This window comes from Cyanistes caeruleus, chromosome 3, assembly GCF_971803275.1.
Source record: "Cyanistes caeruleus chromosome 3, bCyaCae1.hap1.1, whole genome shotgun sequence".
Lineage (NCBI taxonomy): Eukaryota > Metazoa > Chordata > Aves > Passeriformes > Paridae > Cyanistes > Cyanistes caeruleus.
Genome location: NC_141703.1, coordinates 43,129,881 through 43,152,511, shown reverse-complemented (window position 1 = coordinate 43,152,511; position 22,631 = coordinate 43,129,881). Strand labels below are relative to the sequence as shown.

At 34.4% G+C, this 22,631-nt stretch overlaps 1 long non-coding RNA gene across 3 annotated transcripts in view; it reads left to right on the top strand.

Moving 5' to 3' along the window:
- Positions 1-8,704: 8,704 nt before the first annotated feature.
- Positions 8,705-22,631, top strand: part of LOC111926218 (uncharacterized) — a 60,085-nt gene continuing 46,158 nt past the window's right edge. For 2 of the 3 annotated variants that reach the window (XR_015284472.1, XR_015284470.1), the window contains exons 1-2: positions 8,705-9,960; positions 11,315-11,498. This is a non-coding gene — a long non-coding RNA (uncharacterized LOC111926218). Of the gene's footprint in view, positions 9,961-11,314; positions 11,499-15,332; positions 15,394-17,225; positions 17,416-22,631 lie in introns of those variants that run through there. The other variant, XR_015284471.1, reaches the window with a different exon arrangement.

Sequence of the window (22,631 nt, the reverse complement as noted above, 5' to 3'; positions counted from 1 at the left end):
GAGAAAAGTCTTCCATCTGAAAACATCCCCAAATTTAGTTATCACAGGACTTAATCTGATCTGTTTGACAGGAAATTACTTATTTTCACCCAACTTCTCAATGAGAAAGACAGTATTATCCAGACTTTCTTGATTGCTCTGAGCAGAAGGAGTGTGCATCTGTCTTCTTTCACCTCCAGCTCATAAAAAGGATGGGATGGACAGCTTCTATATTTTTATGCATTAATTTATTTCAATAGAACAAGAGTTCAGGTGACCTCATTTCTCCTTCAACTAACTTATCAGCGTGGCATTTTTTCTTATGACATTTTTAATCTATGTCATTTGTTCATTTGTGACTATAAATAAGATTATCTTAAAATAATGCTTCTTGACTTTCAACATGGCCATTAAATACCCACTTCACACACTGAGAAACTCAATAAAAATTTACATTGTTATATTTAGGGCATTGAGCTGCTAAAAATCAATTTCTAAAAGAACAGCAATATAATTTCTTTACATACATATGTTTTCATTATCAGATTTCCCTCTTAGGTCAGTGAGTGAACTATATTTTGTTTATGTTCTACTTTTAATATTCCTTTTACATATATATATAAATTATGATCCAATAAATTTTTACATGAAATTCTAGATTTATCTAAATAATTTTATTAAAATATTGATTTGGCTATTTGAATTCTCAAACACATCAGTACTTTTAATATATGAGCTATTTTAAAATCTTAGTGAAAAGAAGCAGTCATACAGCTCCCACTTTCAAAATCTATGTTTAGCAAGTCAAAAAATGTGGCTTTTGGGGGCTTTTAGTTCCTGTTTTAGTTGAATGAAACTCCTCTAATACAAACACTCTAATGTTAATAGGGAACTTTCTGAACATTTCCCTTTGGTTTTCCCCCTTAAGACATTTATAAATAGCAAATATTACATATTGAAAAAAGTATTCAATTGTTATCAATGAAATCTTGGTAGGGGAAAAAAAACCTATTTAATAGTGTATAGAGATAAAAAAAATCCCCAAGAAGTCTCAGAGGAAAATCAGGAACTGTATCTTGAAAATGTAGTAAAAAGAAGTCTTTTCTCATTTTTACATGTGAAAAGAATATAATGTTATACTAAAGTCTATCATAGGAATTCTGTTTTCCACCTGTCAATATTGAATATCATTACATGCAAGAAAATATGAAGCATAAGATATTGACATTTTTTATGTGTGATAAATTTTAATTCTTTACTGTGGATGGAATGTTTTTGATGCAGCATGAAAGATAAAGCAGTAGTTGTCAAAAGTTTAAATTGTACAAGTCTGCAATGCCTCAAATGTTTGTTGTAAGACCCATTAGATATAGTGTTTCCTTGAGGCTTAAACAAATGTTAGGTTTTGTTGTGTGCTGGCCAGAAAGAATGTTTTATCGACCAGTTAGAAAATCGACTGATGAGATCACATGAGTTATGAAGCATTGTGAAGCATTGTGTGGAGCCCTTGACCATTAGTGACACTAAAAGAGCATGAATAAAAAAATAAAATCAGACAGAAAATAAAATAAATCCAGCAAGAGGAAATAGCATTGTTCCAACAGTCAAACACTAAAACAAAGTAAGACAAGTTTTGGAAACAAATCAAAACTGATGTAGGAAAAATGAGAAACACAAACACATTGAATGAAACATTCATAAGTTTGTTTGAACACACTAGGGAGCCCTGTGAGGTTTATAATTCATTTCAGTGAGGGTAGAATTAAAATTAAAGACAGGCTTTTAGATGCACTAAGACATTTCATTTGCTAACTGCCAGAACTTAAGCACCATACTAATATTAAAAGTAACTGCTCTCCTTTCCTGTCTGAGCTGCCTTTAGAAACTTAGAGGCAACATCTTTCCTGCTTTAGACATCTGAGATGAATAGACAAGTATCAGGGTAGTTACCAGAAGCATTTCATAGGTTTCTTTTACAGTAAATAAAATAAAGTAGTAAAATAAAGTAAGTAAAATAAAAACAAACAATCAACCAACCAAATGAAGAAACAAACAAAATAAACCAAAAGAAACCCAACAAAACAAAGAAAAAACCCAAAACCAATCAACCAGCCAAACAAAAAAACCCGCCAAAAACCCCAACTGTCAAGCATTTGGAGAGTAGTCAAGATACAGTAATCAGACATCCAAGAGATACAGTTAAGTCTGAATTTACACTTCTCTGAAGTATGTGGTCTAACTAAAGGTGACACACTGGGCATCTCCACCCTTCCACTCTTAAAATTTCACTCAAAAGATATGTAGACACTGTAGTGTAGTTGAGTCTTTTCAAAATTATTACATTCAGGAGTAATGGAGTGAAGCTGATCCTGAAAAAGTAGAGAAGAGAGGGGTTGATTTAATGCTGATTTTTTTACCTACTTCTACTTGAAACAGTGATTAAATATTTAACAGGCAATAAATTGTTTGTTTTGCAAAAAATTGTGGGTTTTTTTCCCTAGATAATAATTAATAGCAAACTTCTTGTGTTTATATCCACCTTTGCTTTACCATTTTTGTTCTTACTATTTTCTACCCCAATCCCGTTGAAAGATGAGTGAGCAAGTGGTTGAATAGAAACTCAGATTTCATCAAGGCTAACCCATCATAAACAAGTAAATATAAAAATACCATTGTTATTTTTCACAGATATATTCATTGAAAGCAGAAAAAATATATTTAATACATATATAATTTATTTTTATCTTCTCCCTTCCAGATTATCTCTGAGTTTATTCAGTTCATTAACAGATTGTGGCAAAGAGATGACAGATTTAATTTTGTTACTTTCCCTCACTTTCATAGTATTTTCTTCAATTTAACACCTCTTATTTTTAATACATTTAATTGAACTTAAATATTTACAAAACAAATCAGGTGATTTGAGACATGGAAAAACAATTTGTTTCTCTTTAGAGCTAATGTTGTTTTACAGTTACAGCAAATACCTTACTCTTAACCCATCCAAAAAACCCCAAGTAAACTTCACATTTTTTTCCACTATCTATATGCCTGCCACTTAGTCAATATTTTTTCTAAAAGATTTCAGAATTCATCAGAATAGTCTTGTTGAATATGTGGAATTTAGTAAATAGTAGGAATGTCATATGTTGATTAATATACTATGCACAAAATTAATTTACTTTTTCTGTTGGGCAACGTTGTCCTTTATTAGTAGCGAGCAGTTAGAGCAAAAAAAAATACAATTTCTTTTTTAAAGTGTACAATGTTGCAAATTATATAAGATTCAGCTCTTTTTTTTCACATTGGGGAAGAAATATGAAAAGATAGTGACTACATTAAACAGTTTCAGTTTGAATTAATGGATGAGTCCTTCAGTAGGTAAAAAATGTAAATTTGAGGGGAAGTGCTAAACATGCTAGAGTTTTCTAATCTAGATACTGTCTCCAAAGGAGGAAATATTCTATATGTCCTTGCATATATCATAGTCTAATGAATATTTGGTATACCTCAGTGGTCTAAAAAGTGAACAATATGTCTCAGTTATGTTGTAAAGAGAAAAACAGTAATCCAGACAGACTTTTTCCCTAAAACTTGATTTTATGTTGTCTTTTCACTTAGTCACCACAGCTAAATTTTAAAATTATCTCGTATATTAAAGGTATCTTAAATATAAATACATGCATCTAGATATGCATTATCATTTTTTAAAGGTTGTCTATGAAGGTGAAAAGTAACATACAGGATATTCAAGAGAGAGGAAAAAATCAAGCTGTGAAAAGCATAGTTTTATATGCATACAAGATTCCAATATATGCTATCTTCAGACAAAGATATGGAGAGGAAACCAGATAAGCTACTCACTACCTTACTATAGACCTTTTGATTAGGATCATATTAAGATAAACCTAAGATGGTTTTACAGTTCTTGGAGTTAGGTTTGCTCCCATCTGTCCAGTTCCACAGGTAGAGAATCTGGAAATTGTCTGAAAGTTCATGTCAGCATCTCTGACAGGATATATCTTGGGTCCTGTAAATAACTTCATAAGAAGAAAACTGTTCACTTCTCCATTTAAAAGCATTTTATTTCCTAAAAGCCTCATTCTAAAATAATCAATGGTCAGGTGGGACAGTATGGAATCCTCTGAGCTTCTGTTTTTCCTATTTTTCCTATATACTACTTGAACTTGCCAAAAGCAGCTGTCTTGTCCACAAGATCTACCACAGCTCATGTGTATAGACCAGAAAAGAAGATGTGAAAATTTCCTGAAAAAGCTTTTGCTTTCTTGGGTATGTTGGGGTAAATAGCAGCCTTTTAGTTGACATTTATTTTTTGCAGTACATTTTTTGTTCATTGAAAGAGAAAAAATTGATATAATATGGCTATGATGACCAACCATAATGCAAACCCAAATATACATTTGGAAAAGACAAAGTTTACAGTTCTCATCAATTAGAAATGGGCTTATACTAAATAGATAACTTAATTCTCAGAACCTAATTTATCTAGCTGTAATGTAGATGACTTGAAAATACTTCCATTATTCTCATTTTCAAGAATTATATGCAAGGAAAATGTATGAAACTGAAGTGAGTCAGTACTACACTCCTAAACAAGTCAGTTTCTCAAATTGGGCTACATAATTTCTTCTCTTTCATGTTATCTATTCTTCAGGCATTTATTTTATTCTGTGAGCTTTGCCTCATTTTTTCCTTGATCACTGTAGCAATAAAAATTTGTTTTCCTCTCACACTAGAAAAAGAGTAGTATTTGGATATTAGATGAGAAGAAAGTTCTAATGAATGTTTGCTGAGAGCTCCTGTCCTACTCTTTGCAGAAAGTGGGTTAAGTACTTCCACTTGATCTGGATTCTTTACCAGGTGAAAGCAAGCTTTCACATTCACATGTAGGAATGTCCACATTCCTACATTTTGGGAAGAGAGCTGACACTTCCTTTCTCCATGGTGCCATGCTTTGCTTCCCATCCATATTGCTGATGAAGTACATCCAGGACAGCAGCTGGCACTTTTATTCAGGGTTTATTAATTTCTCATCAAACACCACTTCCCATATTTTATTTTTTTTTGCACAGGCCATATTACACTACTCTAAGGGAGATTAGCTTCTGTTCCACCTGTTTACCCCTTGAGACCACACCTCAGGGCTCATTCTACCCCTACAGCTCTCACCTCCCAGCATTTCAGCAACCACGTGACCAATCCTTCCTCTCTTTGCAGTTTGTGGGGGACTGGAAAGATTGATGTCTTGAGACATGTTGTGTGTGGGGAAAGGGTCAGGTTGTTCTGGTGAGGAAGTGTCCTGCTCCACACCCTCATCCCTAGAGCCTGTATCCCAGCGCAACAATTCCAGAGGTAATGCTCCACACCTGCCCCAGGAGCTCCTGTCCCAGCTCCTGAGTTGCCAAATGACCGGAAATCCCACCTGGGGGAAGAGCTGAGGGGTATTTAGATCTGAGCATGAGATAAGCATATGTTTTGATCCTTTCTTCCCTGGGGATTTCTCTTAGCCTAACACTGCTGGAACCCAGGATTCGGTAGCTACATGTGTCCTTGGCTGTATATTTGCTGACTTTTTTCTTCTTTGAATTACTTCTTGGGATTTTTGAGTAACTTAAAATCAAATGGGCTTAAAGTTTGCCAAATTAATGCTTCGAGAAGTGTTTTATGTTGAGTGAGTTTTGCAAAGCTTTCGGATTTTCTAAAGTTGCCAGCAAAGCCTTTTTTGTTGTTTTGCTCTCTAGAGAATATCTTGTTGGTGTTTCTCCTGTGCCTCTTACTCAGAGTATGTAAACAGCCACTGTTGAAATTGTTAGAAGTCTCATTGAGTGAGTTTTTTTGGGCCTTACATGCTCCTTCCCAGATTGTGTAATGCCAGCAGGATACAGGAGCAGGGGCTGAGGTATCACTGAAGCCTCTCAGGCTCCATGGCAGGAGCTATACTCCCACAGCCACATGCCTTGGACAGCCTTGGATACAGCCCTATTTGCCTTCTCCTCTCCTCGCTCTGCTTTAGTAACTGGGATTAAGCTGCTTATGCTGGAAGGCAATAAAGCCTCCTCATCATCACTGGAGGAGGAAGAAGTCTGTGCATCCCCACACAGGACCTCTGGTTCTCAGTGGGAACATTTCAATTATTTGTTTTTTTTTCCAACTACCCTTCTCTTTCTCCAGTTTCTGTACCTTTTTTCCATAAAAAAACAGCATAAAAAGGAACAAGTCGACAACCATGCCTCCTATTAGGGAATCAGGGAGCTTTTATTTCTTATCCTATCCTTACTTTATTGCCTAAATATTTTGCCAAGTCTCATCCCACACACTCATAATTTAGGATTTGGGATTTAACAACAAACCTGACCAAAGCCTGCCACAAGGACATCCCTTGCTGCACCAAGCCTTTGTTGAGGGCAGTAACTGCTGCAGTTACAAATCACTGTCCTTGACACCCACAGAACTCCTACTACAGTTAACTTTGCCCTGAGATATTGGTATCCCATTGCTGATGGTAAAATTCACTACTGATTTAAAAGATTTAAAGGAACTTTTTTTGACCGAGAGAGATGTCACAGGGAGTAAGTTTGGGTGAACCCACATTGGTAGTCCCATCCATACAGCGCTGTTTGCTGGGTTGTGAGATTTGCTGTACGTTTCTGTGAGGTAGTAGGATTGCCTACTATGCAATGTTCTTGATCACCTTATGGGTCCATGTTCTTACTATTATTATTGTTATTAGGTAAAAGTGGAAATGTGTTTCCTACACTTTATTTTTGTATCCTAGTGGGTAATTATTTTGGCTGAGCTTTAAATCTCAAATACTCTTTAGTTCAAAAGAATTGGGGTTACTTACTAAATGCACCATCTGTAAGTAGAGAGCTACAACATGTTGCTTTCCCCTGAGCATAGTTTGGATTCTTATTTGCTGAATTTGAAAGTGCTTCCCTTATAACCCTCTGGCTGACTGTAGCTAATGAAACAAACTAGGAAAATAAAAAAGCTCTTTTTTTATGCTAAAATTTTGCTGCAGCTGTGCGAGGTATCATCTGGTTAATGATACTAACTGAACTACAGCGTTTTAAAAATCAGGGTGAAAATTGTATTGTTCAAGCCTGCACATTCTTACTGCTGAAATATCCAACTTTTCAGATGCCATATCTTGCAGTACTTAGTTAATAAAAATTGCTAATGTATATCAAGATAGAACTAGAAATGGGAAATAAACCGAGGTAATCAATGACAGAATTAAAAGAACAGAAACTAAGTGTAAACAAAATGAAAAAAAAGTGATAAATATATAAAAAAAACCCTGTCTGAATATAATTGGATTTGATGGACAGTTGTATTGTTACTATATTTCAATAATAAATATTTAAATATTTTTTCTGTGTTATATTGATTTATATGTAAAATGTGCTAACATAAATATTCAAGACTTTCTTTCCTTTAACCTAGATTTATCATTTTCAGCTGCTGAGGGAGAAATTGTATATGGAAGTGTGATATTGCTATCATCATCAGAGTAACAAATCAGACAGCTTCCTTCCTTAGTCTAAAACTGAGCTACATGTTTCAGTGATGAAAAATTCTGTTGAATTTATTACAAAATTGAATGTGCTCTGTGGTATTCTTTGATTGTGCTTCATTGTGCAGTTGTATTGAAATTTAATTATGACAATAATTCAATTGCTGGTAAATTCTTAGATGACAGCAGGTCAGCTAGAAGGAACTGGAAATTTTCACTTCAGCAGTTGCATAGTTAAATCAAGATTAAAAGAGAAACAAAGAGGGACTGATGAAATAATTAGTAAATTGAAGCATAAAAATTATTTACAGAATAAATTTATTTTCTGGAATAAATTAGCATTTTCTTACACATATAATAATTTGGCCTAGACATTGTATTTTAAATTTTTTTGTATAAGATTAATATCAGTCTTATTTTTGCCCTGGGTATTGTTCTACCCTGGGTGCTGTTTGGAAACCTGTGAAAAGTGCCTACAGCATTTTGAACCAATTACAGAACTGCCCCAGCTGGGGAAGAGAATTTGCTCTGTTTCACAGATGAGACTTAATGTAGGATGCTAATGGCTACAGAGAAACTAACTTGATTTATAATCCCCAATTAAATCTCCCTCTGTAGCAGTTAATTAAGAAAAAGGCAACTTCAAATTATTCTCATTCTAACTTATAGAAATCATACACAGAATAAAGAAAACAATAATTATTTAAAAAACTATACACGGAATATACTGTTGGATTCTCATGTGTGAATTTAAAGTGAGTGAAAGATGTGACCTTTTTTAGAGAAGGGAAACTTCCAAAGGACTGGTGGAATGGCCACCCTTTCTTTTTGTCGAAGCATTTCCTGCCCTAAACCAGGACAGCATCATTCAAGTTGCACCAGTCTTGCAATGAATAAAAAAGACTAATAAACTGTAGATTGGGAAATACAAGAAAAGGAAAACCAATGTTTAGTGAAATCTCAACCATTACAGTAAAACTGATGTCATAGTAGCTCTGTGTTTTACTGTACTGTCGTGGTTTTAAACTACTAACTAAGAAAATTACTTACTTCTTGCTGTGAGATATGGATTAGAATAAGAGCAAAACAGGCATACAACTTAAAAGGGGAAAAAAAAGAAAGTTTATTGACAAACCACAATAATAAGAACACCAGAATAAACTTCCAGAAAAACCTTTCCATCCCCTATTCACCTACTATTCTCTTGTTCACATGACAACAGAGACAAAAACTCTGGAACTCTGATGGTTAAAACAGTCCTAATTCTTGCTAGTCTTTTTACTAATCTTTATAGAGAAACAGAAGTTTCTTCCTGTTAATTTATGGAGTTTCTCACAAGAAAACTATTTTTGTTATAGTTTTCTATTGCTCTAATGTTAGCTGTCCAGAGATGCTATTATTAGAGTTCACTCCTCCCATTCTCACATCACTCTGAGGTGTGTATGGGCTATGCGTCTAGAGATAGCATTTTTAAGGATAAGTTATTCAAAGGCAAAAAAAGAAAAAAAAAGTCTTTTTCATCTGTTTCTGTGAGCTTCACCAGAAAACAGTTTTTCTCATGGCCTCTCAGGGCTTCAAATCTCTCAACAGTTTTCTCATGGCCTCTCAAGGCTTTTAATCTCTCAGTACTTCACTATACTATAATTACTCTTTACTCAAATTTACACTTTGAACACTATTCCTCTCTAGATCCTATATCATGAATTAAAGGAGTTCTTTTCAGGACTTCATTGTCCATCTCCATAGTTTTAACAGGGAGATATTTCAGCTTAATTAAAGCATCTTCTTAATTCTCTACCTTTCCTGAAGCTTCTTTTCTTTCTTGTCACTGGTAGTTTATAAAGTCTCTTTTCATGTTGATCTATCTTTCTCTCTCTCTCTGGATAAAAAGATTAATCCGCAAGTCTCATCTGGGTAATGAAAGAGTTAAAATCTTGCCTAGGCTTTTGTAGATGGTTCGAGGATCTCTGCTGAACAAGAGCTGGAGCCGTCTGCGATGGAAGGTTCCTCATGGCTGCTCTGGAGCGTGTGGTCGCTGTTCCAACCTGCTGCAAGTCTAAGGCTTCCCTCTTCCTTCACTGGGCAGTTTCTAGTGAATGTAGTTACAGCAAAACCTGCAGCCGAGCCAGAGATCGGCTCGGCCCGGCCCGGGGAAAACCTTCCCCAGGCCCCCCCATCTCCCGGCCGGGAGACGGGGCAGGCCCGGCCCCATCCCCGCCCGGCCGCATGGCCTGGGCAGGGACGGGAGGCCTGGAGCTCTGCCACTCTCCACAGCCAGAAAACAAAGAGAACCCAGAGAGCTCTGCTTTTACATTTTAAGGTAGGGTTCACAAGTTGATCCCACTTTTCAATGGCCTAAACTGCTGTCAATTCCCAGCAATGACCGATAATTGGTCAGGAGAAAAGACTCCAAGCACTTCCCAGCAACTCCAACTCTCTTAAAGGTAAAGTAACTCCATGACATATACTTAAACATTGTACAGTTTTATGGAAAGAAAGAACTTAAGATGAATTTTATGTTATCCTGAAAATAATTGGTGAATTTACAGGTGTATAGGAATATACCTATTGATAATTCTCTGTAATTTTCAGTTTCTAGATATGAATTCTGAAGCACACATGCATTGTTGGACCCATCCATTCTATTACAATGTTACAGATTTTTATAAAACAAACAAGCAAAAAAAAGTTTACAAATATTATTTTAAAATAAGGTTTTTAGTAAAAAGTCCAAAAGTTTCCCAGTAAACTTGCACAATTTTGGGAGCTCCCTATATGCTGAATAACAGCAGCTTTTAGTCTGACCTACATTACTATTTTGGGTACTTGTAGTGAATGCTGAATATTATTATTGAAGTTTAGGACAAAGCCATTCTCTTAAATTCGGGCTATTGTCTCCCTTTATACATATACACAAAAGCAAAGTATTCAGTGATGAATTGCACATTTCACTTAAATATCTGCCCTTTTAATATTATCTCTTCCTTATCACTTCAGCTCAGACCATCACTCTGGTATCTGGAAAACAGGCTAATCTAATGATTTATGTTAAATACCTGCTCTAAAATAATGAAACTCTTGATGATAAAATGAAATGGTAGACAAGTTTTGTGATACACTGACAACTTTTCCACCATAGCTTATTATGTATATTTCTTATAATTGAAGAAAGCATTTTTGTAATGAAATATTTCTTTGCCACCTAATTGTCAGTGGATGTTTATTTAGTCTTCTTTTTTTTAATTTTGTATGACTTCAAAAAAGATATAGTTTTACAGCAATTAATAAATCTATGAAATCATAAAAAAATAGATATATCTAATTAGAACAATATATTTGATCAAAAATTAAGTCAGTTAGATGAGACTGGATTAAATACAACACACATTTAACAAAGATAGATCGTGTCCAGTTTAACTACTACATTCTTAGAATAATTGATTTATTTCGCAGTAGTAAAATATTCTTGATCTAATCTTTGTAGACATAGATAAAGACCTTGGTACACTGCCACATTACTAGGAAAGCTGTGGAATGTAAAGATTTTTTTTTTTTAAAAAAGCAATTTGCTCAAAGGGGAAGATGCAGTTGATAATGATGAAAGGTGACCACGAGTTTCTTTGTTCAGGAAGAGGTTCCTCAACAGCCTTATTTAATATTTTCACCAATGATTTTTAGTAAAATAAGGCTTTGAAATTATTAAAATTGCTGGCAGACAATAAGGAAGCAGTAATACTTTGGATGATTGGAATGATGTTGAGAACCTAATTTATTAAGTGGGATTGCATTTTTATCCAGAAATGTAGGTCACACACTTTGGCATTAAAAGAAGTGCTTCTGATACCATATGGAGCCTCTTCATTTAAGAAAGAGAAGAAAAATTGAAGAATGTAGTTATGTGTGTAAATCTTCCAGGGGATGACTGTAGGTAATGGTATGACATGGCTGGGAAAACAGTGAAGACATCCTCAGAGTGTATCAGGTAAGAAATCTATACTGAACAGAGCTTTAGCCATCAATCTAGCCAACCCTACTGGTCTGTTCACCAAAGAATAGAAAATTGTTGTATTAGAAATCGCTGTGCACTTGTGTGTCAGGAAAATCTGTGAAAATGAAGTTCCCTCCATGAAGCATTGAGATATAGCAAGATCCATGTATGTATGTAACGTGCAATAGTTTTTATTTGCATCAGCTAGCATATAAAATAAAAATCAATGGAAATCTTTGATTAAGAGTATTTATGGGAAATAATTATGTTCTGAGGCTTTGTGGAAGTTACAGTATCTATATCATATCTAAGACCTTATTAAGATTTACAATCATTTAGTGGTTTAGTGGTCAAGAGCACTTGATTTTTTTTTTATCAGTTTAATGACTGAATGCAACACAATGGCTTTTCAATGTATTGGTGCATTTTACATAAGTTTTTTCTTGTAACAATCAAATTTTTTTCAGATGACCTTTAAAGGAGCCAACTTTCTTTTTAGAAAGTTTCTTTTTCTGCCTCCTGTGGTTGAGAAGTCCCTCATTTAGTGTAACTATGATTATCAAGCAAATTAATTTTTTTTCTTTGATTAAATGAATAGAAATTATATAGAAATACAGAAAATAATTCATTATCGTTGTTAATTGGAACATCATAGAAAGTGAACTGTTTAGAACCACCACCCATTTCTGTTCTAGTCTTTGAATTGATTCCTTTTTCTCTATAGCTCTTCCTATTCTTAACTTATTATAGCAATTATTTTGATTTTCTTCATTATAGACAGTAACAAAATCTTACAGTTTTGTAGACAATTGATAGATGACATAAAACATTTCCTATTCTGAATATAGATAAATGTTGTATATTTTAGCACATTTACATGTATAAATATATTATATTTCTCTGCCTCTAAATAACACCTTCCCTTGTGACATTGTAAGATTCTTCTTTACCCAAGGCATTGTAATCTGTGTCTTCTCCTATCTTATTTATGGGGTGAAAATCTTCAGAATTGAGGTAATATGTCAGGTTTGACCCATTAAAATTTACCATATACAGTAATTGTTTCTGTAGAAAAATTCCAATCTTCCTTCCTCGGGCATCCCTTTAAATTTTCTTCTTAGTCTACATCTTCCTAGATTATTTTACCCTGTAATACAACTAGCATTACCTGGAGCTAAGAAAATCAGTGATTCCCAATCTATGATGAAATGCATAATTTTGAAATTGTTTATTTTTTACTGTGTGTATTCATAGATGAGTAAGTAAGATTTGGTTGTCAGAAATATATATTTATAAAAGATGGGCAATAATAAAATCTATCCTCTGATGTTTATACATGAAATTATAGGAGGTGTCATTTCCAGACTGCTTATTTGTTCATTTTGTCACAGCTTGGACCTCAAATGCAGTTTAATATGGAGCCTGAAGCTTATTTGCTTTTGAGTTCTTTGAATTGCCAGTAATGTTTCAGAGATGAAACTCCCTATAAAACCCAGTTTGGCTGCATTATTTGATTTTTAGTGATTTCTTAGGGTTTTTTTTAAATTATTATTTCAATAGAGAACAACTGTGATTTCCAACATCTGGAAACATACTTGTTTAGTTTTGTACCTGGTGCACACTCCCTGCCTCCTTGGAGATGCCTACACTCCATGCCTATGGAGGGATGCAACTCAGTGGTGCAATCTTGTCTCAGATTATTTTGTGAGAAAGAAATGGAGAAAAACTCATGAGGGAGGATCTGCTTCATTTTGCTTCATCTGTATCTCTCTCCCTTACCCCAGAGCTATGTCACAGCCCTGCCCTTGCCCAGCCACATCTCTGCTGATCCTGACCTTGGTCCCCACTTTCTACCTTGACTTCTGGAATGAGCAGCCATAAAATTGTTCTAGTTAGATAGGAAAAGTTACTGAGGATAAAGAAAAATACTGACAGCTTTCACAGGATGCTGGGCTGCCTTGGGGATTCCCCTGCCCTCCCAGAGGGGCTGGAAACCCCTGCCCCTTCCCTTATAGAACAGGTAGGTCTTGCTGCTCCTAAACCATTTAGTTTGGTTATATTTGGTTAAGAATTGCTCTCATGCTAAATGAATATTGCGGCGGGAATGATGAAATAATGTAGTTTAAGAATTTATCATTGCCTTCCAGGCATATCAATATAAATGAACTGGGTACCCCAACACTTTCCTGTACTGTTACTGTTATTTTGCATGTGGGTTGATTATAACTGCTATTAAATAATCACATTCACAATGTATAACTTAAAAGTAGTTAAGGAACAGGTCATAAAATAATTCTTTCATTAAATTGTTTTTCAAAATCAACAACTATTAAGTGATTAACATTGAGCCAGCTGCATCTAATAGTGGTTGATTTCTAGGAGAGATACAGGATGCTTCTTTCAATTAATCAGCTCAAGCTATTGGGTCTTTTCTTACATTTTGTTTCATTACTTTTTATATTTAAGTTTCATTGATCATTTCTTATTAGATGAATAATTTTTATTATACTGAAATTGAAATGGTAGATAATAACTTGTCCTCTGAGTTAAGTGCAAATAATCTGATCTATGCTTTTGTCATCCTTCAACTTAATTGCTAGGCTAAAGGTTTCTGCTAGTTGGCAGGTTTAATAGTGAATGTCCTGCCAGCTCTCATTTTTCAGCACACTGCCTATGTTTTCAGCTCTGCAAAGTGAAAGGGTTGGTTTTTTAAATTAGTTTATGCTGAAAAAAAAATAAAAATCACAACTTCCTCTTGTCTGTTGCTGACTTCCTTCCTGACCCTTCAAAGCAAAATAATTTCCTTGTAAAACCTGATATAACCAACTGAATTTGGATGATTAGAAAATTTACTGAAGGAGTAAGACAATAGAAGAGCAAAAAATTCAATGGACTAAAGAGAAAATTTTCACTTTTCTTTTAACAACCTGTTACTTTTTCATAAGTGATAGCTACTGAGGTACTTTTTTTTTGTGAAATGTGACCCCCCACCCAAATATAAAAATTCTGTCATACTGCCACAGGGGAATAGTACCTGCCTAAGACCAAATCTCAATGCATCATATAGTTACCTTAAAGACTCATTCATATAAATGAGATGTAAAAATTATATTTATATATAACTCTTTAATTTTCATAAGTGTTCTAGTGCCATGGTGAATTTTTCTTGACTGGCTCAGACTGCACTTCCTCTATATTGATGGGTGATGTTACAAATCACCTGGTGCTGCCACGTTTCTCAGCAATAGAAATTACTGCCAGCAGACATCACAGTTATATTTGCCATGTATTCTTTATTCTTTCATGGCAAAATGAGAATCTTTTCCCCATGGCCACTTTCGTATCACTTTTCATGAAGAGAAAGAATACTTACATTTGTTCTAATGTTCTTTTAAAATAATTGTTCTGGAATTGCAGCTTATGAACCAATTTCCAAATTCCAGTAAGTGTATGAGATGAACAGGTCTTTTTGAGGCCAAACCCATTTATCACATCAGTGGTTTAATACAAAATCCTTTAGTCTTCTGGCTGATCACTTAGTCTGCAAGAGGATGTGCTGATGGAAGCAGCAGAAGGAGAAGCTGAAATGTGGTCATGAAGCAAAGACATTTATATCACTATGCATGTCAGATATGTGGGGGGGTAGGGGGAAAGGTGCCATAATGTGTTTCTATAAATAGTGCGAAGAGTGGAATAATAGACACTACACTCCAATGCCCTGCTGACAGAAATTATATGGGAAGCTGGGACAGACGGTAACTTTTACATAAGATAGATTAACCAAGGGAGATAAGAATGAATTTTCATAAACTTAATGTTTCTCTCAAGGCATGAAAGAGAACTGGAAAATAACCAGTCTGCAGAAAGGAGAAATAGAAGTCACAAAGAGGTAATGAATGGAAGAGAATGCCACTTTTACTTTGAAAAACAGGAAAAAAAAAAATATTATTTAAATATTCAAGGCAGAGAAAGAATAAAAAAAATGTTCTCCGAGTCTTAAACTGAATAGATTTCACCCAGATTACACAAATAATACTATATGATACCAAAGTTACAGGTTTTACATATTTAAAGTGGCAAAATAATCAGTCTCACCTCTGCACCTCATAAGATCATTGAACAGCTCCTCCTCAAAGACATGTCTAAACATGGGAGGCAGGGAGGTTTTCTGTAACAAAGTGGAGAGACTAACAGGATCAAGACTCTGAGTCTCTTTGTATTGCATAATTCTACAGACTCATGTCAGAAATCCCATACAACAAAAACATGGGTAAGCCTTTAGGTTGTGACAAGTAGTAATTAATGGTTTTTTTATTGCATCAGAGCTGGTTAAATAAGAAAAGGTGTGATTACATCCCCTGCTGGAAATATATGGAATTTGACCTAACACTATTTCCATGTGGGTACTAAAGAGAATAGGCTAGACTAGAGGAATTTTCCATTATATTATCTTTGAAGAATGTTTTTTTTTCCTTTAATTCCTAGGATATTCTATACTTACTGCACTTACAGAAAGGACCTAGACCAACTTTTCAACACTATACTTGTAAAAACAATAGTAGCATTTGGCTTGCAAAGTTGTAATTTTTAATAAATAAAACCACAGGAATTCAGGCTTTATAAAACACACCCCAAAATCCATTTCTTGAACCAACATCTATGTCATTTTAATGTATTTAAACAACCTGTGAAACTTATTTTGTAAAGATTTCTCAAACCAAGAAAAGCATAACTAAAATCTGATCAAAAATTGAAATGCAGTTGAGTGACAAAATACTATACTCAGTATATATTCCACTGAAAGTAGAAGCTTTATGTAGCTCCAGCAAAGAGAGAGATACATTTACCTATGACATAGGTTTAAGGTCATATCCTACATTTCCCAACCCTCCTATAGAGTTGGGCTATATAGACACATGTCCAAAGAGATTTTAGAGACTATAAATAAAGCAAACAAATGGAAACACAATTCTTTATTATTAATTATGCTTTTATTATAATTAATGATAAAAATTCATAAATAATACAGGGAAAAGAAACACACTGTTGTTTGGTGGGATGCCCAATACTGCTTTTAGACATGGAAGTATTGTATTGCTGATTGTGATGTGTTTCATCTCAAGTGATAGTACTGTGAGTTCTCCGAAATAGATACACAGTGGCAATATTCAACATAGAGTATATCTCTTTGTATTTTGATTGTCATGTTTTCCAAACATCTGAAAATAATTGCTCTGAAGTATGGCAAAAAGAACATTTTATTATCAATACTGCCAAAAGTAAGCCTTGAAGCCTAAATATTTTTCTAAATTTTAATTCTGTCATTAAATTGATAAAATAGTAATGTGATTTAAAATATTGATGAATATTGTGGTTTCATACATCTATGATTTTAATCAGTATGTTATGTTTTTATATCTGTATTCTCATACAAAGCTGGTAGTTCACTTGAAAAGGAATTATGGCCAAGTGTAATCACAAGGTTTTAAGATTTGAATCCCTGAAAAGCATTGACTTTGAAAAATCTTTTAATTTGTGTAATATAGATACATTGCAACTCTGAAGGTCCTTCTCTAGTTTAAGTCTGAATTTGAAAACCATAGTCTACGTTAAGTTCCTGAACAGGCATTAACATCTCCGACTAATTATCCCTTAGATAAAGCAAATAAATGCTACAGGTGTAGATCTTATGTTACTCTACTTAATAATTTCTCTTCTTAGGTCTATGCCTACCCTGCAAGAGGAACAGACACTTTTTAGAGAAAAAAAATGGTCCTTTTCTCATTAAGTGAATAGACCAAAAAAGGTCAAAATATTCATGATAGAAAAAATGGCATGAAGCATTGCAGAGGAAGTGTGGGATAAATTCTTGTGCAGTTGGAACAGAAGTCCCTGCAATAAAAAAAAGTAAGGGGAGAAAATTTATTTTAGAATGCATTTAACTTCTATGTGATTTAGAAGCTTTGGTTTTCACCAGTCTATTAATTTCCTTACAGGGCTGCTATTGTGATTACTCATTTTTGATCAATAGAAGTATCATGCTTTACACAAGTAATTTTCATCCATTATGTTTATTTCCAGAAAAAAGCAGTAAAATATTATGCTTCCAGTATTAATAATATTACCTAATTTATTTCAGTGGCACTTTGATGCAAATGCATCTGTGTAAATAAAATGACCATATCACCCAAAGCAGGAAAACTATTCTCTTTTTTAATCCCCAATGTCTACAGAGTACTGCCATCTCAAAATTGTTGGTAATTTCTCTCTTCATAAGTTAATGCTGGCTGATTTTCATGGTAACATCCTATTTAACAGTCACCAGCTCTGCATTTGTACTTCCTTCTCTTGGCATTTGCTTGAGTGCAAAGAGATAAAGGTCTTACCTCAGAGTTTTGTGGATGCAAAACTGCTGCTCTGGTATTTAAGTACTTGAAAAGACTGTTTTGCCACAAATTATTTAATTCTATGTCTCTTCCCTGGACTAAATTATTTTTGAAAATTCAAATAATGTAAAGTAACTCCCTAATTCCACTCTTTTATCTCCCTCCAATATTGTTTTAATTAGCCTTAATGTATTGCACCGTTTGGAGGCTGCTATGTTATTTTTCCATATAAATTCTCCACAAATCTGTCATTTATCTGAGCAGTGCTACGCACCTCAGAAATATTTTAGTATTGTGAAAATCAGAACCAAGTTTTTTTTATCCAATTGCTTTTTGCTCACAGAAACTGCTGTAGTTCTCTCTACAGACTGAAACCTTTTTAAGAGATCAGTGTCAAAAATATAACAAGCTCAGCTAGCATTCTACCTTCAAATGTCACAGTAATTTACAGACAAATATATATGCCTGTTTAAGAGTTTCCTTTTTCAATCTTGTCATGGGCTTAATGACATAAGAACAATGGACAATCTTCCAAAATGTATAAAATTGAATATATTACAACATTCTCTTAAATCTCTAAAAGCAAAATCAAATCAATATTACATAGCATATAAAGTTCCATCACCCATGTCTCAGCTATATCTGAAGTAATCACAATTAACTTTTTATGTTGTTTCTAACACAGATATTTTAGAAACGTCAGATTCATTTAAATGTATACCCTGGACAGAAAAGGGGTTAATTTGCTCTATAAGGGTCTCTGTCTTCCCATTACCTATAAAGTAGTCTGACAGTCTCATTCTCTCTCTACAAAGTGAGACCAATGAGTCATTTGTTTACATGATACTCATCCATCAAAACTTCTGGCAAGACAAAAATGTTATTTGGCTTTAGTCAAACAAATTAGGCAAGAGACCCAGTAATTAATAGTCCTGCCATGGCTTACATCCTTCTTTTAAACAAAATAATGCCTTTGAAATTACTTGGTGTGAACAGGAGTTGTCATGCTACCTTCCTTTTTCCTGCTCAGTCATTTGTTACGGTATGCTTAAAAGGATGCATTAAAGGCTACAAACAAATTGGGCTCCCTTGTAAGTTATGGGCAATTATCAAAGGAACTGAACAGGAAGATGCTGAACAAAAAGGGGAGAGAACCTCGCTTGGAGTTTCTTGTATGGTTCTGTTGCAAAAAGGCTTTTAAGACCCTTGTGAGCTGTAATTCAGTGATGTGACATCAAGGCTTTTAGTCCCACAAGTCACTGACTCATCATAACAGCTGTTTGCCAAGCTGCTGTCAAGAATCTGACTGTGGGAAGTTACTGGCAAAGAATTTATAACTCATTTGGAAAAATTTTAGCCCCACACCTTTTCATTATAATACTGGAAAAACTCTTATTTCTTTGGTGTAAACACAGAATTAGACTTGCTGGCTCAGGCTTCTAGTTTGCTGAACTGATGTAAAACAACAGCTATGTGTTACTGACAACTTGTTTGCTTTGATTGTTGGCTTTTTTTCCTCTCTTTAAATCAGAAGGAAAGATGAAACCCCATGTTAAGATCAGAGAAAATATATATTAGTTATACTAGCGTAATATATGCTAATATAGCATAAGCATATTAACGTAGGAGCAGTGGCTGTAACAGGATTGACGTGATTTTATAACTATGCTGTTGAAACAGTCCAAGAAATATTTGTCAATTCCAAATTGGGACAGGTGGTGAGAAAAGATAACTGATGATGTTTAAAAAAGACAGAATCAGAAAGATCTCCCTGAATGAAAATTAGCTATTTAAGTATATTGCTTTCTACTTATCTTGAGGAATGAAAAAGAAGATTATATTGTATCATCTGCACTCCTGTGTCCTCCCCATATGCAGTTTGCTTTATTGGTGTTCAGGGTGTATTTTCAACTCGTATTCAGCCTGATATCTACTGTAATCCCTAGGTCCTTTTCAACAAGGCCATTGTTCATCCTGTTAATTTTCTTTTTTTTTCTGTACCATGCACATAGTCCTTGTTTTCTTGATTCTTATGATAATGTATCATCTCCGAAAATATGTCTGCTCTATGTCTCACTCGTCTGTCTTTGCCCTTAGCTATGTGTTTTTCCTCTTTTCAGCGTAGTATCATATTTAATCTTAAAAAAAATAAAATATGGACACAATTATAGTATTTATAAAATATATAGTTATAATAATTGACAGTAATAGTAAATATTCTGATCAAGTCTCTGTCTACACTTTGACACTAGTATCATACTGCAGATTTCTCCTAGTCATAACTAATATTGTTTTGGTGGACTGAATGTCTTTAATCCCAAAGTTAATGTCAGTGCTATCTGTATTGCCCATTTGTTTCTTCATCTACGAGACAATAGCCTCCAGGTAAAATATTTCATTCTCATCTTTCTTTCCTGATGAACTACTTCTTCCATTGACTGTCTCCATTCCAATAAAGGAAAAGATCTTTCTAATATCCTTACATAATTTTTAAAAATTTCTTCCTTGAACTAAAATCCAAATTCTCCAACAAATTTCAATTTTTTCTTTTTTTCACTTATAAGATTAAAACAGGTTTCAGATTTTAGTAGTGTGAATAGTAACAGAAATACTCTTTAGGTGTATTCTCTAAAGTCAGTATAGATGAGGCAATGGCTAATTAGCAGGCACTGTTTCATGTAGGTAGTCCACTTTTTTCAGATAAACATAAACTACACCTCATAATAATACCTGAAAAATATTATCCTAAATTAATTAACTTTCAACTAGCCATGAAGTGAATGGGCATGAGAGTCTGCAGCTGCTGCTTTTTTCCTCTGTTTTCCAGTATAGACGTAGGCACTGAAATCAGCCTGTCTCAGTAACAGACTAATGCAAAAAGGTCTTTTAGCAGAAGTCTGCAGAATTGCTGTTGTACCTGACCCTACTTAACACTAGTTGCAGAGTGCTTCCAATGGCCTGTAATAATCTAAATGTCTGAAGTACAAATGAGTCAAACCACAAGCCAGTATTCTCCACAAAACAGATGACTCAGAAATGAGGCCTGAAGTTTGCCAAAGCAGAAAGTTTGCAACCTGACGTGATGATCCTTGGGAGTGAGCTGTGCCTCACAGATGTCAGAAAATTGCCCAAGCGTCTTTGTAGATATGGGAATTCCATCTTGATCCCAAATTTGATTTTACAATTGAGCTGATCCTCAGGACGTGGTGACTAAATGCTTTAAAGATGCTTTGCAGCAGACTGCAGTTCAGACCTATAGCTGTCAATGACCTTTGTTTGCTAAGTACCCGTGCCACCTATGGCTTTAACCTGCAGTACAGGGATTCCTTAACCTGTTACCAGAAAGAAGGTACTACTTTGCTTTAATGTGATGTAATTTTTTTCCCATGTGTTCTCACCCATGGTGCCACCAACATCTCCTATTATAAATTGTAACTGTGAGGCTGCTCTCTGAGAGGTGACTAAAGTTAAAACCATTGTTTAAACACACTTGTCATTTGTCAGTGATTAACACTGGATTTACCAACATAAGTAAAGGATGTCTCTTTTAATGATTTTTTTTAATATCTTTCTGATCATTCAGACTTGTTAAGAAGCTTTATTCTATTTTTTAAGCTAAACTGTTGAAAATCAGTGTCAAAAGAAGAGTTGATTGTACTTTTAATGAAGTTTGCAAGGGAAAAATTATGATCACCCGTGTTTAGTTACCATGACTTTACATAACAATTTGATCATAGAAGTAACTGTGCTTTAAGGAAGATGTTTTAAATCCTCTGAGGAGATTGGTTAAGGAGAGGAAAAAAGTAGGAAACCAGCCAACTTCATTCCTCAGAGAAAAGCTAAACCCTTCAACAGGATAATAAAGGCATATAAAAGACTGTAGGTCTGTTAGAAGCAGCAGATGGGAATAGAAGAGGTTACAAAAGACATGTTTTTGCAAAGAAATTATTTTTTTTACACACAGAGTGGAGATGATCTATGGGCATCTCATTGTAAATGCACACATTTCTTCAACATCCTATGGTCATTTACTATCAGTGAAAGAGATTCAGGCACTCATCCTGTACAGTTTCACAGTAAGTAGAAAAAAAAATCCAGCTCAAATAACTCGCATCGTGAGTGTGAAATATGACCTACATTGTAGACACTCCAAAAGCTTCAAATTCAAGCATTAAACTCGCTGGAAAATAATTTTTAAAAACACATGTTTTCATAGTCAATTTATAAGAAAACTAATATTTTTTTGTATGTGAAAGAGTTCAAAGAAAGCTTGTTGATTTCAAACAATTTTTTTCTGTGTTTTGCACCATAACATTGAGCTTTCATGGGTTTATTTTTGCTTTTCTTTAGAGAGTGAATCTGTAGCTAGAAGCTGATTTAAAGCTGGTTTTTAAAGACTAAAATTTGATTTTACATGGATGATTTTACCTTTTTTCCTGTGCTTTGTGAGTTAACCCTGCTTATAACCTGGCATAATCTCAATTACATCCTGAAACAAACAGATACTGTGGTCCTTCTGAAGCATTTTAAATAGCTTAGCTACATTTTAAGGGTTCAGATGCATTAGGAGAGAAATAAAGCAAGAGAATTTGTGGTGAGTAGATAATGACTATGTTTTGGTGTAAGCCAGTTTTCATGCTGTCCTGGAAACATTATGACTTAAGTACTTTCATAATGGAAATTTGAAAGTTCATGAACTTTGCTGTTGTAAATGCAGAGAGTCTAAAGGCCTTTAAAGTTA